We start from the raw sequence: 16,551 nt of genomic DNA, 5'->3' as shown, positions 1-16,551 counted from the left end.
GCTTCACCTGCAGCAGGCCCCACCTGTCTTCTGCTTCACCTGCAGCAGGCCCCACCTGTCTGCTTCTTCACCTGCAGCAGGCCCCACCTGTCTGCTGCTTCACCTGAGAAGGCCCCACCTGTCTGCTGCTTCACCTGCAGGAGGCCCCACCTGTCTGCTTCTTCACCTGCAGCAGGCCCCACCTGTCTGCTGCTTCACCTGAGAAGGCCCCACCTGTCTGCTGCGTCACCTGCAGGAGGCCCCACCTGTCTGCTGCTTCACATGCAGGAGGCCCCACCTGTCTGCTGCTTCACCTGCAGGAGGCCCCACCTGTCTGCTGCTTCACCTGCAGCAGGCCCCACCTGTCTTCTGCTTCACCTGCAGCAGAACCCACCTGTCTGCTGCTTCACCTGAGAAGGCCCCACCTGTCTGCTGCTTCACCTGCAGCAGGCCCCACCTGTCTGCTGCTTCACCTGCAGCAGGCCCCACCTGTCTGCTGCTTCACCTGCAGCAGGCCCCACCTGTCTGCTGCTTCACCCGCAGCCGGCCCCACCTGTCTGCTGCTTCACCTGAGAAGGCCCCACCTGTCTGCTGCTTCACCTGCAGGAGGCCCCACCTGTCTTTTGCTTCACCTGCAGCAGGCCCCACCTGTCTGCTGCTTCACCTGCAGCAGGCCCCACCTGTCTGCTGCTTCACCTGCAGCAGGCCCCACCTGTCTGCTGCTTCACCTGCAGCAGGCCCCACCTGTCTTCTGCTTCACCTGCAGCAGGCCCCACCTGTCTGCTGCTTCACCTGCAGCAGGCCCCACCTGTCTGCTGCTTCACCTGCAGCAGGCCCCACCTGTCTTCTGCTTCACCTGCAGCAGGCCCCACCTGTCTTCTGCTTCACCTGCAGCAGGCCCCAACTGTCTGCTTCTTCACCTGCAGCAGGCCCCACCTGTCTGCTGCTTCACCTTCAGCAGGCCCCACCTGTCTTCTGCTTCACCTGCAGCAGGCCCCACCTGTCTGCTTCTTCACCTGAGAAGGCCCCACCTGTCTGCTGGTTCACCTGCAGCAGGCCCCACCTGTCTGTTGCTTCACCTGCAGCAGGCCCCACCTGTCTGCTGCTTCACCTGAGATGGCCCCACCTGTCTGCTGCTTCACCTGCAGCAGGCCCCACCTGTCTGCTGCTTGACCTGAGAAGGCCCCACCTGTCTGCTGCTTCACCTGCAGCAGGCCCCACCTGTCTTCTGCTTCACCTGCAGCAGGCCCCACCTGTCTGCTTCTTCACCTGCAGCAGGCCCCACCTGTCTGCTGCTTCACCTGAGCAGGCCCCACCTGTCTGCTGCTTCACCTGAGAAGGCCCCACCTGTCTGCTGCTTCACCTGCAGCAGGCCCCACCTGTCTTTTGCTTCACCTGCAGCAGGCCCCACCTGTCTGCTGCTTCACCTGAGAAAGCCCCACCTGTCTGCTGCTTCACCTGCAGCAGGCCCCACCTGTCTGCTGCTTCACCTGAGAAGGCCCCACCTGTCTGCTGCGTCACCTGCAGGAGGCCCCACCTGTCTGCTGCTTCACCTGCAACAGGCCCCACCTGTCTGCTTCTTCACCTGCAGCAGGCCCCACCTGTCTGCTGCTTCACCTGCAGGAGGCCCCACCTGTCTGCTGCTTCACCTGCAGCAGGCCCCACCTGTCTGCTGCTTAACCTGAGAAGGCCCCACCTGTCTGCTGCTTCACCTGCAGCAGGCCCCACCTGTCTGCTGCTTCACCCGCAGCAGGCCCCAACTGTCTGCTGCTTCACCTGAGAAGGCCCCACCTGTCTGCTATTTCACCTGCAGGAGGCCCCAACTGTCTGCTGCTTCACCTGCAGCAGGCCCCACCTGTCTGCTGCTTCACCTGAGAAAGCCCCACCTGTCTGCTGCGTCACCTGCAGGAGGCCCCACCTGTCTGCTGCTTCACCTGCATCAGGCCCCAACTGTCTGCTTCTTCACCTGCAGCAGGCCCCACCTGTCTGCTGCTTCACCTGCAGCAGGCCCCACCTGTCTTCTGCTTCACCTGCAGCAGGCCCCACCTGTCTTCTGCTTCACCTGCAGCAGGCCCCACCTGTCTTCTGCTTCACCTGCAGCAGGCCCCACCTGTCTGCTTCTTCACCTGAGAAGGCCCCACCTGTCTGCTGCTTCACCTGCAGCAGGCCCCACCTGTCTGCTGCTTCACCTGAGAAGGCCCCACCTGTCTGCTGCTTCACCTGCAGGAGGCCCCACCTGTCTGCTGCTTCACCTGCAGCAGGCCCCACCTGTCTGCTTCTTCACCTGCAGCAGGCCCCACCTGTCTGCTGCTTCACCTGCAGCAGGCCCCACCTGTCTTCTGCTTCACCTGCAGCAGGCCCCACCTGTCTTCTGCTTCACCTGCAGCAGGCCCCACCTGTCTTCTGCTTCACCTGCAGCAGGCCCCACCTGTCTGCTTCTTCACCTGAGAAGGCCCCACCTGTCTGCTGCTTCACCTGCAGCAGGCCCCACCTGTCTGCTGCTTCACCTGAGAAGGCCCCACCTGTCTGCTGCTTCACCTGCAGGAGGCCCCACCTGTCTGCTGCTTCACCTGCAGCAGGCCCCACCTGTCTGCTTCTTCACCTGCAGCAGGCCCCACCTGTCTGCTGCTTCACCTGAGAAGGCCCCACCTGTCTGCTGCTTCACCTGCAGCAGGCCCCACCTGTCTGCTGCTTCACCTGAGAAGGCCCCAACTGTCTGCTGCGTCACCTGCAGGAGGCCCCACCTGTCTGCTGCTTCACCTGCAGGAGGCCCCACCTGTCTGCTTCTTCACCTGCAGCAGGCCCCACCTCTCTGCTGCTTCACCTGCAGCAGGCCCCACCTGTCTTCTGCTTCACCTGCAGCAGAACCCACCTGTCTGCTTCTTCACCTGAGAAGGCCCCACCTGTCTGCTGCTTCACCTGCAGCAGGCCCCACCTGTCTTCTGCTTCACCTGCTGCAGGCCCTACCTGTCTGCTTCTTCACCTGAGAAGGCCCCACCTGTCTGCTGCTTCACCTGCAGCAGGCACCACCTGTCTGTTGCTTCACCTGTAGCAGGCCCCACCTGTCTGCTGCTTCACCTGAGATGGCCCCACCTGTCTGTTGCTTCACCTGCAGCAGGCCCCACCTGTCTGCTGCTTCACCTGAGAAGGCCCCACCTGTTTGCTGCTTCACCTGCAGCAGGCCCCACCTGTCTGCTTCTTCACCTGAGAAGGCCCCACCTGTCTGCTGCTTCACCTGCAGCAGGCCCCATTTGTCTGCTGCTTCACCTGCAGCAGGCCCCACCTGTCTGCTGCTTCACCTGAGAAGGCCCCACCTGTCTGCTGCTTCACCTGCAGGAGGCCCCACCTGTCTGCTGCTTCACCTGCAGCAGGCCCCACCTGTCTTCTGCTTCACCTGCAGCAGGCCCCACCTGTCTTCTGCTTCACCTGCAGCAGGCCCCACCTGTCTGCTGCTTCACCTGAGAAGGCCCCACCTGTCTGCTGCTTCACCTGCAGCAGGCCCCACCTGTCTGCTGCTTCACCTGCAGCAGGCCCCACCTGTCTGCTGCTTCACCTGCAGCAGGCCCCACCTGTCTGCTGCTTCACCTGAGAAGGCCCCACCTGTCTGCTGCTTCACCTGCAGGAGGCCCCACCTGTCTGCTGCTTCACCTGAGAAGGCCCCACCTGTCTGCTGCGTCACCTGCAGGAGGCCCCACCTGTCTGCTGCTTCACCTGCAGGAGGCCCCACCTGTCTGCTTCTTCACCTGCAGCAAGCCCCACCTGTCTGCTGCTTCACCTGCAGCAGGCCCCACCTGTCTTATGCTTCACCTGCAGCAGAACCCACCTGTCTGCTTCTTCACCTGAGAAGGCCCCAGCTGTCTGCTGCTTCACCTGCAGCAGGCCCCACCTGTCTGTTGCTTCACCTGCAGCAGGCCCCACCTGTCTGTTGCTTCACCTGCAGCAGGCCCCACCTGTCTGCTTCTTCACCTGAGAAGGCCCCACCGGTCTGCTGCTTCACCTGCAGCAGGCCCCACCTGTCTGCTGCTTCACCTGAGAAGGCCCCACCTGTCTGCTGATTCACCTGCAGCAGGCCCCACCTGTCTGCTTCTTCACCTGCAGCAGGCCCCACCTGTCTGCTGCTTCACCTGAGAAGGCCCCACCTGTCTGCTGCTTCACCTGCAGGAGGCCCCACCTGTCTTCTGCTTCACCTGCAGCAGGCCCCACCTGTCTGCTTCTTCACCTGAGAAGACCCCACCTATCTGCTGCTTCACCTGAGCAGGCCCCACCTGTCTTCTGCTTCACCTGCAGCAGGCCCCACCTGTCTGCTTCTTCACCTGAGAAGGCTCCACCTGTCTGCTTCTTCACCTGAGCAGGCCCCACCTGTCTGCTGCTTCACCTGAGAAGGCCCCACCTGTCTGCTGCTTCACCTGCAGCAGGCCCCACCTGTCTGCTGCTTCACCTGCAGCAGGCCCCACCTGTCTGCTGCTTCACCTGAGAAGGCCCCACCTGTCTGCTGCTTCACCTGCAGGAGGCCCCACCTGTCTGCTGCTTCACCTGCAGCAGGCCCCACCTGTCTTCTGCTTCACCTGCAGCAGGCCCCACCTGTCTGCTGCTTCACCTGAGAAGGCCCCACCTGTCTGCTGCTTCACCTGCAGCAGGCCCCACCTGTCTGCTGCTTCACCTGCAGCAGGCCCCACCTGTCTGCTGCTTCTGTGCCGCTTTTGTGTATTTTTGTATCAGAGTGGGACTTGTGTTTTTTTGTGCATCTTTGGGTTTGTATGTCTTTGTCTGATTATTTTCAGGTGTGGTGGAAAGGGTGTGGCCTCCCATTGGACCAAAGCTGGAGGAGGCAGCCTTAAATCACCCCATGGACTTCCACACTGTGGGAAGGGAGCCTTGCTGCAACAGTCTCCACTGCAGCTTGGCCCTCTTCTCCATTTTGGTTTTGATTTCACCTCTTGTTTAGTTGTGTGTTGCACTTTAGTATTTTGTATTTGTAGTCCTTCGTAGTTTTGTCTGTGCCCACTCTGATTAATCTTTTGGTTTATAGTTATGTTAAGTGAAGCTGTAGGGGTGAACCGCCATTTTCTTTAGTCCATGTTTTCTCCTGTTTCTGTTCGGTTAAGGAGGTTAGTGTTTGTCTTTATTTTCCTTTTCCTTTGTACAGGTAAGATTACATGTTTCAGTTAGTTGGGGTTTTGTTTGTTATTTTGGCCTGGGTTCACCCTGAAGCCTTTTAGCTTCACTTTTAGTTATTGTTGGATTGTTTGTTTATTTGTAAATAAATTTTGGTTATTTTATGGAGACATTCGTTTGGTGCTTTTTTTTACAGTCAACTTTGGTAGCCAAACCTTTACTTTTTTATGTTATGCCCCCCCTAGCACCCCTAGACACAAAGGGGGCGTAACACTATAAATATCTTGGTTTTGTTTTTCATAAAAATATGATGTTCTGACACTTCCGGGTGACCGTTGCAGCACATGGACGCGTGAAAAGAAAGCTCCCACTAACCAACTGCAAAATAAGAATAAACTCCGCCAAAAACTCGAGGAGCACGACAGTACAAGGAGCAGAAAGCAAGAATATGAGCGGGGGCCTTTCAAAAAAGAAGAAGAACCCAAACACACAAGGCAAAGAAGACAAGGACATCGAGAAGAAAGGCATGCTAGCACCAGAAGCTGACATGGCTAACTTTCAGAGCAGCCTAAACAGCATTAGCAAACAAATCCAGAGTTTGCATAGCGAAATGAAGGCTGACTTGAAAACATTCAAAGAAGACATCACGGCTCAAATGAGTGACAAATTATCCGAATTCAGAGAGGACATCAATCAGAAGTTGTCCAAAATATCAACAGAGATGAACGAACAACAAGAGAAGATAAACGCAGCTGCGGCGCGGACGGAAGAGATGGAAACGTGGAGCCGTGAAGCAAATACTGTGCTGTGTGATTTAATGAAAGATCACAAAAAGATGAAAGAAAAGTTGGATGACCTGGAATCGAGATCAAGGCGGAACAACCTGCGCATCTACGGAGTCAAAGAGGAGGCGGAGGCGACAGAAAACTCGATGGCTGCTTTTATTGACAAATGGCTCAAAGAGGAGTTTTCACTAAACATGGATCTCCAGATTCAGAGAGCGCATCGAGCGTTAGCTCCAAAGCCAAAGGCAAGTCATCCTCCACGGTCTATTGTAATATGCTTTCAACAATTCACCGTGAAAGACTTGATACTTAAAAAAGCGTGGGACAAAAAGATCGTCATGTACGAAGAGAAAAGGATCTTTTTCGATCATGACTACGCAGAGAGCATTTTGCAACAACGCAAAGCATGCATAAACATCAAAAAGGTGTTAAAGAGAGAAGGAATCCGCTTCCAAACTCCCTTTAATAAAATGCGCGTGCACTGGCCGGGCGGAGTTGGAACATACGCGGATGCCGATGACGCGACCAACGATCTGAGGAAGAGAGGATACGAGGTGGAAGACCCGGTGGGACACTCCAGGGAGTTTGCTCAGGCGGAGAAACTACTGTCAACTGGAGTCGCTACGTGGAAACCGAGCAGGAAAGAGAGACCAGGACAAGCAGCCAGACGAGCACGCACACAGCTCCAGGAATTTCAGCACAAGAACACAAACGAAGGATGAGTAAAAAAAAAAAAAAAAAACTTTTAAGTGAATAATTATAGTTGAAATCTAAATTAGAATATGACTTGTTAATATGCTTTGCCTTGATGGGTATTAAACCCGAGAAATGTTGGATATGTGGAAATGTGAATTTGTTGTGCGAACTAGGATGGGTAAATTAATCCGGCACGGGATGAATCTCATCACTAGCAAGGGGCCCTCACTTTTTGTGAGGTCTTACCCCTTAAAACAAGAAGGGAGCCGACTTAATACTACTATTGGTGTCGACTCTCCTTCATGGAAGCATCTGTTCATGTGTTTAGTTAAAATGTGTTCTACACTTTTGTTTCAGTTATTGGTTGAAGAAGGTACATCTAGAAACCTGCAGATCGAATATTATTTTGTAAAAGACTCTATAACCATTTATGGATACTAAAAGAAATGAATACCAACTCCTGTCTCTAAATGTAAATGGTTTGGGAAACCCAGTTAAAAGGGCCAGAATTATGACTAAACTAAAGAAAGAAAAAAAGCATATAAACTTCCTGCAAGAGACTCATTTGACAAATGCAGAACACGAAAAATTGAAAAGGTTTGGGTTCAAGAACGCTTTCTATAGCTCACACAGCAATCCACGGAAACGGGGAGTAGCAATATTGATAGCAAACACGGTTCAGTTTACATGTAAAAGGGAGGTTAAAGATAAAGAAGGGCGATTTATTATAATTAAAGGAGTAATTGACCAGACAACAATAACGCTGGTAAATGTCTATGCTCCACCAGAAAGTACTAAAGAGTTTTTCAAACTTTTGTTTGACACTATTGCAATTGAAGCAGAAGGTATATGCATCTGTGGAGGGGATTCAAATGTGATTATGGACTATAACCTAGACACAACCAGTAAGAATAAAAATAAGAAACCAACCTCAAAATTTGTAAAAAATATGTGGAAATCAATGGGATTTATTGATGTGTGGAGAGATCTCCATCCTCTACAAAAAGATTACAGCCACTACTCGGAAACTCATTCTGTTTATTCCAGGATTGATTATTTCTTCATGCAGAAAGAGCACATAAGCACAATAATAGGCTGTTACATTGGAGTAGCTGATGTATCAGACCACAATGCAATTTATTTAAAAATTAGACTGAAGGGCAGGCAAAGAAATACTCTATGGAGGCTGAACGCAGGAATTTTAAACAATAAAACAGTGACCAAACAAATTAAAATAGATATACAAAATTATCTTGAATTAAACAACAATGGGGAATCAAATCCAGCTATTATATGGGATGCACTAAAAGCAGTGATACGAGGGAGATTTATTGCACTAGGAAGTCAGATGAAAAAGGAAAGAGTAAAACAATATGAGACACTTACCTCAGACCTGAGAGAAATGGAACAAGCCTTTAAAGACAACGCAAATCAAACAACAAAATGGCTAATCAGTGAAACAAAAAAGAAGATTAATGACATACTTCAAAATGAGACCGAAACAAGAATAAGATACTTACAACAGAACTATTACGACTCAGGCCCCAAAGCCACAAGGCTGTTGGCTCGACGAATACGGGAAAGACAAGTAGAACTAAACATTAATAAAATTCGAGACCCTAAAACAAATCAATTAAAATGTAATCCAGAAGAAATTGAGAATATATTTAGGGACTATTATGAGGACTTATACACTGAGCCAAAGACTGCAAAACAAGAGGAGATGCAAACCTTACTAGACTCATTAGACCTACCTTCAATAGGAACGAAACAAAATGATCTCATGACAGCAGAAATTTCCACGGAAGAAATTAAAAAAACAATTGGCAAACTGAAATCAAACAAGGCACCTGGGAGTGATGGCTTTCCATCAGAATGGTATAAAGAATTCGAAGAAATAATTATTCCACTGCTTCACTCCACTTTCAATTGGATTTTATCAAGTGGACAAACTCCACCCTCCTGGAAGGAGGCAGTCATTACAGTACTTCCTAAGCCATTAAAGGACAAGGAACATTGTCAAAACTACAGACCAATTTCTATATTAAACGTTGACTATAAAATATCTTCTTCTTTCTCTTTCGGCTTTTCCCATCAGGGGTCGCCACAGCGAATCATCCTTTTCCACCTCACTCTATCATGGACATCTTCTACCCTAACATTAGCCAACTTCATGTCCTCTGTTAAGACATCCATATATCTCCTCTTTGGCCGTCCTCTTGCCCTCCTGCCAGGCAGCTCCATCTCCAACATCCTTCTACCAATATATCCACTATCCCTCCTCTGAACATGTCCAAACCATCTCAGTCTGGCTTCTCTGACTTTGTCGCTAACACAGGCAACATGAGCTGTCCCTCTGATGTACTCGTTCCTTTTCCTGTCTAACCTGGTCACTCCTAAGGAGAACCTCAACATCTTCATCTCCGCTACCTCCATCTCAGCCTCTTGTCTCTGTCTCACTGCTACTGTCTCTAACCCATAGAGCAGAGCTGGTCTCACCACTGTCTTGTACACCTTTCCTTTGAGTCTTGCTGGCACTCTTCTGTCACACAACACTCCTGACACTTTCCTCCACCCGCTCCAACCTGCCTGCACTCGCCTCTTCACCTCTTTTCCACACTCCCCATCACACTGAACTGTTGACCCCAAGTACTTAAACTCCTGCACCTTCTTCACCTCAGCCCCCTGTAACCTAACGCTTCTACCTTGATCCCTCTCGTTCAGACACATGTATTCTGTCTTACTACGACTGACCTTCATGCCTCTTCTTTCCAGAGCAAACCTCCACCTCTCTAGCTGTTCCTCCACCTGCTCTCTACTCTCACTGCAAATTACAATGTCATCCGCAAACATCATTGTCCAGGGAGATTCCTGTCTTACCTCGTCTGTCAGCCTGTCCATCAGCATAGCAAACAAAAAAGGACTCAAAGCTGATCCTTGGTGTAGTCCCACTTCCACCTTGAACTCCTCTGTCTGACCTACAGCACATCTCACCACCGTCATACTTCTCTCATACATGTCCTGAACTACTCTGACATACTTCTCTGCCACTCCAGACGACCTCATACAGTACCACAGCTCCTCCCTCGGCACCCTGTCATACGCCTTCTCTAAATCTACGAACACACAATGCAGCTCCTTCTGACCTTCTCTGTACTTTTCCATCAACATTCTCAAAGCAAAAATGGCATCAGTGGTGCTCTTACGGGGCATGAAACCATACTGCTGCTCACAGATCTCCACCTTCTTCCTAAGCCTGGCTTCCACTACTCTTTCCCACAGCTTCATTGTGTGGCTCATCAACTTTATTCCTCTATAGTTGCTGCAGTTCTGCGTGTCACCCTTGTTCTTAAAGATCGGAACCAGAACGCTTCTCCTCCATTCCTCAGGCATCTTCTCACTCTCTAAAATCCTATTGAACAACCTCGTTAGAAATTCCTCTCCTGTCTCTCCTAGGCACTTCCATACCTCCACAGGTACGTCATCAGGACCAACGGCCTTTCCGCTCTTCATCCTTTTCAGAGCCTTCCTAACCTCATCCTTTCCAATCTCTGCTACTTCCTGCTCCACAACAACCACATCTTCCTCCCTTCTTTCCCTGTCATTTTCCTCGTTCATCAGCTCCTCAAAATACTCCTTCCATCTTTTCTGTACACTCTCTTGGGTTGTTAGCACCTTTCCATCTCTGTCCTTAATCACCCTTATCTGTTGCACGTCCTTCCCATCTCTGTCTCTCTGTCTGGCTAGCCTGTACAAGTCCTTCTCTCCTTCCTTTGTGTCTAACCTGTCATATAGCTCATCGTAAGCTTTCTGTTTGGCCTTTGCCACCTCTCTCTTCACTCTACGCTGCGCTTCCTTGTACTCCTGTCTACCTTCCTCAGTCCTTTCTACATCCCACTTCCTTTTAGCCAACCTCTTCCTCTGGACGCATTCCTGTACTTCCTCATTCCACCACCAAGTCTCTTTACCGTCTTTCCTCTTTCCAGATGACACACCTAGCACCTTCCTACCTGTTTCCCTGATAATCTCTGCTGTAGTTTCCCAGTCCTCTGGAAGCTCATCCTGACCACCCAGGACCTGCCTCAACTTCTGCCTAAATTCCTCACAAGTTTCTTCATTCTGTAGCTTCCACCACTTGGTCTTCTTTTCTGTTTTCCCTATCTTCTTCTTCCTGACCTCCAGAGTCATCTTACACACCACCATGCGGTGCTGTCTGGCTACACTCTCTCCTACCACCACTTTGCAGTCATTAACCTCTCTCAAATGACCTCGTCTACATAGGATGTAGTCCACCTGAGTACTCCTACCTCCACTTCTGTATGTCACTCTATGTTCCTCTCTCTTCTGGAAGTAAGTGTTGACTACCGCCATTTCCATCCTCTTCGCAAAGTCCACCACCATCTGTCCCTCCAGATTCCTTTCCTTCACACCAAACCTGCCCATCACCTCCTCATCACCTCTGTTGCCCTCACCAACATGGCCATTAAAGTCTGCTCCAATAACAACTCTCTCTCCTCTGGGAAAACTCTCTATGACCTCATCCAACTCACTCCAGAATCTCTCCTTCACTTCTAACTCACAGCCAACCTGTGGCGCATACCCACTGACTACATTCACCATCACCCCTTCAATTTCTAACTTTAGGCTCATCATCCTGTCTGAGACTCTTTTCACCTCTAGAACACTGTTTACAAACTCCCCCTTCAGAATCACTCCTACCCCGTTTCTCTTCCTATCAACACCATGATAGAACAGTTTGTATCCTCCTCCAATACTACGGGCCTTGCTGCCCTTCCACCTTGTCTCCTGCACACACAGTACATCTACCTTCCTTCTCTCCATCATGTCTGCCAGCTCTCTGCCTTTCCCTGTCATTGTGCCAACGTTAAGAGTCCCTATTCTCAAACCTATGTTCCTGCCTTTTCCCTTCTCTCTCTGGCCACGGACCCTTCTGCCTCCCCTCTTTCTTCGACCAACAGTAGTCAAATTTCCACCGACACCCTGTAGGTTAACAGCATCGGTGGCGGTCGTTGTTAACCCGGGCCTCGACCGATCCGGTATGTCTAAAGTGTTGTGGATGATTCGCATGGTTATTTTGGCAATTTTTACGCCGGATGCCCTTCCTGACGCAACCCTCTCTATTTATCCGGGCTTGGGACCGGCACAGAAGTGACTGGCTTGCAACCCCTGTGGCTAGATTGACTATAAAATATACACCTCTATAATTTCAAATAGACTCCAATCATTTATATCAAACTTAATAGATGAGGACCAAACCGGATTCGTCAAAGGTAGACAAACACACGATAATATAAGAAGAACACTTCACATCATAAACAGTATACATAAAAAAAAAAAAAAATTATCAGCTGCCTTAATAAGTTTAGATGCCGAAAAGGCATTTGATAGAGTCAATTGGGAATTTCTATATTTAACATTGGAGAAATTTGGATTCAATGAAAAGTCAATTAAGTGTATCAGTGCTCTCTACTACAAACCAACAGGTAGAATCAAAATTAACGGATCCCTCACAAATAGATTCAGTCTCGGACGGGGGACTAGACAGGGCTGTTGCCTTAGCCCTGTACTCTTTGCCCTTTATATTGAACCATTAGCCCAAATGGTGAGGCAAGACTCAAGGATAACAGGAATAGACATCGGTGGACAGGAACATATTATAGGCCTGTTCGCGGATGACGTTATGATCTATTTATCAGATCCAGTCAAATCATTTGGTAATTTGATGAAGATTTTTGATAGATTTGGTCAAAGCTCAGGATACAAAATAAATATAAATAAAACTCAGACACTCATGTTTAATTGCGTTGCAAATCAAGGTTTAAAGGATTGGAAGATAAAATGGGATGCCAAATCACTTGAGTACCTGGGGGTGAATATACCTAAAGACCCAGGAAAACTTTATCAGAATAACTATGAACGTATAAATATCAATATCAGAAAAGACATAGAAAGATGGTCCACATACACTCTAGGATTAAGTGAAAGAATACGTTATAAAAATGAATATACTACCACGCCTCCTTTACCTCTTTCTAGCTTTACCAGTAGAGATCCCACAATCCCAATTCCAAAAATGGGATAAACTTATATCAAGATTTATATGGGAAGGAAAACGACCAAGAATACGATACCACACTTTACAACTACCCAATATTAAGGGGGGAAGAGCCTTACCTAATCTAAAAGAATACTTTAGAGCTGCCCAAATACATCGTTTAGTATACTGGTGTAATACAGAGTATGTTGCCCGATGGAAAGATATAGAACTTTTTACACCCAAATTCCCAATTCAAACATGTATGGGGGAAAACGGGGTCCCAGCCACTGCTAAAGAGCATTTAGATCTAAATCCAATAACATTATTTACTCTTGAGAACTGGTATTATGTTATAAAACAATTAAAATTTGGTAAAGAAATCAGATTGTTGAAATGGACAGCATATGACGACAAATTTAGACCTGCACAATTTGATCACAGATTTAAACAATGGGCTGACAAGGGTATTACGGCCATGTGCACAATGATAAAGAAAGGTGAAATGAGAGAATTTCAGGAACTTAAGGACACATATGGTCTAATAAATCAGGACCTATTCAGATATATGCAAATGCGAGACTACTATGAAAAGCAAATCAAAACAGAGGAACACAAAGTACACCCAATAATTAAGACATTTATACAGGCCTACAGTGAAAATATTCCCAAGATTATATCAGTTCTATATAAGCACCTTATGGAATCAAAAATGGGTTCAACTCTATATGTCAAAGCAAAATGGGAAAAGGATTTGAGAGAGAAAATCTCAGAGGAGAAGTGGGATGATATGTGGAAAGTTCACCAAACCACTACGCAGTCACTAAAATGGCGAGAATATGCCTGGAAAAATCAAATAAGATATTTTATAACACCACAAATCAAGGGCAAACTAATTGAAACTCAGCAACTCTGCTGGAGAACTTGCATGGATGAGGACTCAAATCAGACACATATTTTTTGGGAATGTGAGAAAATAAAGCCCTTCTGGGACACCATCCACTCTGCTATATGTGAAACACTCAGGTATAAGATACCCCAAACCTGTCTTGTGATGTATCTGGGTTACTTAGAGGGAACAGTACATAAAACGGACCAAAACCTAGTAAAAGTTCTTCTTGTGGCAGCAAAGAAAGCCATAACTAAGAACTGGCAGAAGGCTGAAGCCCCAACACACAAACAATGGATGTATATTGTGGAAGAAATCCAAACAATGGAGAGACTTGCATACAAACTAAGAATGAAGGAAGAAAGATTTCTGAAGGACTGGGAAAAATGGTTTTTGTACAAAACAAGAAAAGGTTATCAAATCAAATCAAACTTTATTTATAAAATAGCGCTTCTCATGCACTTTGTGCAGCTCGAAGCGCTTTAACACTAAAAACAGTAAACACACAACATTACAATAAAAAACCCAACCCACCCTTCACCCTTCCCACTCCCCTCCATTAAACCACATGACCCATGGCTCCCACGTACAATGAAATATGACTATGTAACTGTAAAAGAATAAATAAATAAATAAATAAATAAACAAGTATGGCTTAGCTCTGCTGTGAGGAAACAGTATCTGGGAATCCTTTCATACCAGGAGCCAGCCCGGCCACCGGAACATCGCCACAGCGCCCACCCAGACCGGGACAACACCGGGGTCCCCCCCACAGCCAAAAGCTGTAAAATTAGACCCCAGCCGCCCCAGCAAGGGCAACAACTGCAGCAACAACCGCTGACCAAGCCGGCAAGCCCTGGAGGAAAAGATCCCCTCAAGAAACACTGGGGCTAAAATCATAAGATGCTAAAATTAAAAACATAAAAAAGAAAGAAACATAAAATTGAAAATAAGATGCATAAAATTAAAATAAATACATAAATAAAATAGCCTATACTAAAACTAATAGAATAAATTAGCAGTTAAAATCAACTAAAAGCTAAATTAAAAAGGTGGGTCTTGAGCCTCTTCTTAAAAACCTCTACTGTCTCTGCAGCCCTGAGGTTCTCCGGAAGGCCGTTCCACAGGCGAGGACCATAATGGCAGAACGAAGCCTCACCATAAGTTTTGGTCCTCACCTTGGGAACAACTAAGAGGCCAGTACCGGAAGACCTCAAGGTCCGCGAGGGCTCATATTTTAAAAGAATATCATTTAAATAAGAAGGCCCAAGACCATAAAAACATTTATAAACCATTAAAAGAACTTTAAAATCAATCCTGAAACGCACAGGGAGCCAATGCAGCGATTTTAAAACCGGTGTAATGTGTTCCCGCCCTCTGGTTCTCGTCAGAACTCGTGCCGCTGAGTTCTGTAGAAGTTGTAAGTTTGAAAGAGACTTTTTGGGTAAACCAGAGAGCAGGGCATTACAGTAATCTAAACGACTGAAAATAAAAGCATGCATTAGCACTTCTGTGCTGGCAAGAGAGAGGAACGGGCGGACTCTGGCAATGTTTTTGAGATGATAAAATCCTGTCTTAACGACATTTTTAATGTGTGGGATAAAATCTAGCTCAGAGTCAAAAAGAACGCCCAGGTTTCTCACACATTGAGAAGGTTTAAAATTATGAAGATGTGGTAAAATCATCTCTCTCTTGTCTTCAGGACCAATGATTAAAACTTCAGTTTTGTCCTGGTTGAGCTTTAAGAAATTTTCTGCCATCCACAACTTTATATCTAAAATGCAGTTTAAAAGAGTGTTGACAGGTTCAAGGTCATCAGGAGACACGGCGATGTAAAGCTGTGTATCATCAGCATAGCTGTGAAAGTCAACGCCGTGTCTCCTGATGACATCCCCAAGAGGCAACATATATAAATTAAAAAGTATTGGCCCTAAAACCGACCCCTGGGGAACCCCACAACTTATTTCGTGGATTCTTGAAGAGCACGTATCCATACTTACATAAAAGTGTCGATCTGTCAGGTAAGAGTAAAACCACTTAAGAACATTTCCAGAGAGGCCCACTAGACTACTAAGTCTGTCTAATAAAATCTGGTGATCTACTGTATCAAAAGCGGCACTAAGATCCAGTAGCACCAGAACAGAAAGTTTCTGTGAGTCGTAGTTTAATCTAAGATCATTAACGATCTTTAAAAGAGCCGTCTCTGTACTGTGGCTTTTCCTAAAACCAGACTGATATTTTTCTAAAATTTTTTGGGCATTTAAAAACTCATGCAGTTGAGTAGCGACACTTTTTTCTATTATTTTACTTAAAAATGGTAAGTTGGATACGGGTCTATAGTTATCCAGATTTTTTGGATCTAATTGACTCTTCTTCAGAAGGGGCCTCACCACCGCCGTCTTACAGGCAGAGGGGAAGACCCCCGTCTGAAGAGAGCAGTTTATAATATTTAAAAGCTCTGACTCAAAGAATCCATAAAATGTTTTAAAAAGTGAAGTGGGAATGGGATCTAAAAGGCAGGTTGTAGTGTTTACTTGGGATAAAACTCGACCAAGCATCTCCGCATCAACCAGGACAAAACTCCCCAGTGTTTCTTCTGGTAAAGACAATGCTGGAGGTCTGTTAAGATCAGTGTACTGCATGGATGAAATGTTTGATCTTATAGCATTGATTTTACCCAAGAAGTGGTCTGCAAAGTCCTCACATGCAGCATTAGATGATGGCATGGATGACTTGTTGAAATCTTTGTTTATTAAAATATCAATTGTTTTAAAAAGAAATTTGGGGTTGTTTTTATTTTCTGAAATGATTTTTGAAAAATAGGAGGTTCTGGCCCGTTTAACTGAGTTATTGTAGATTTTGAGTTGTTCTTTAAAAATGTCTTTGTGAATTATTAATTTCGTCTTCCTGTATCTCCTCTCTGCTCTCCTGCAGTTCTGCTTCAGACCCTTAATGTCGTCAGTCTTCCATGGGATTTTAGGAGTGGCTTTTAATGTTTTTGTTTTGAGTGGAGCCACTGCATCTATGGAAGA

The sequence above is a fragment of the Oryzias latipes genome, chromosome 7 (genome assembly GCF_053564925.1).
Source record: "Oryzias latipes strain Hd-rR chromosome 7, Olatipes_Hd-rR_3.1".
NCBI lineage: Eukaryota > Metazoa > Chordata > Actinopteri > Beloniformes > Adrianichthyidae > Oryzias > Oryzias latipes.
Note: the sequence above shows the minus strand (reverse complement) of the source record.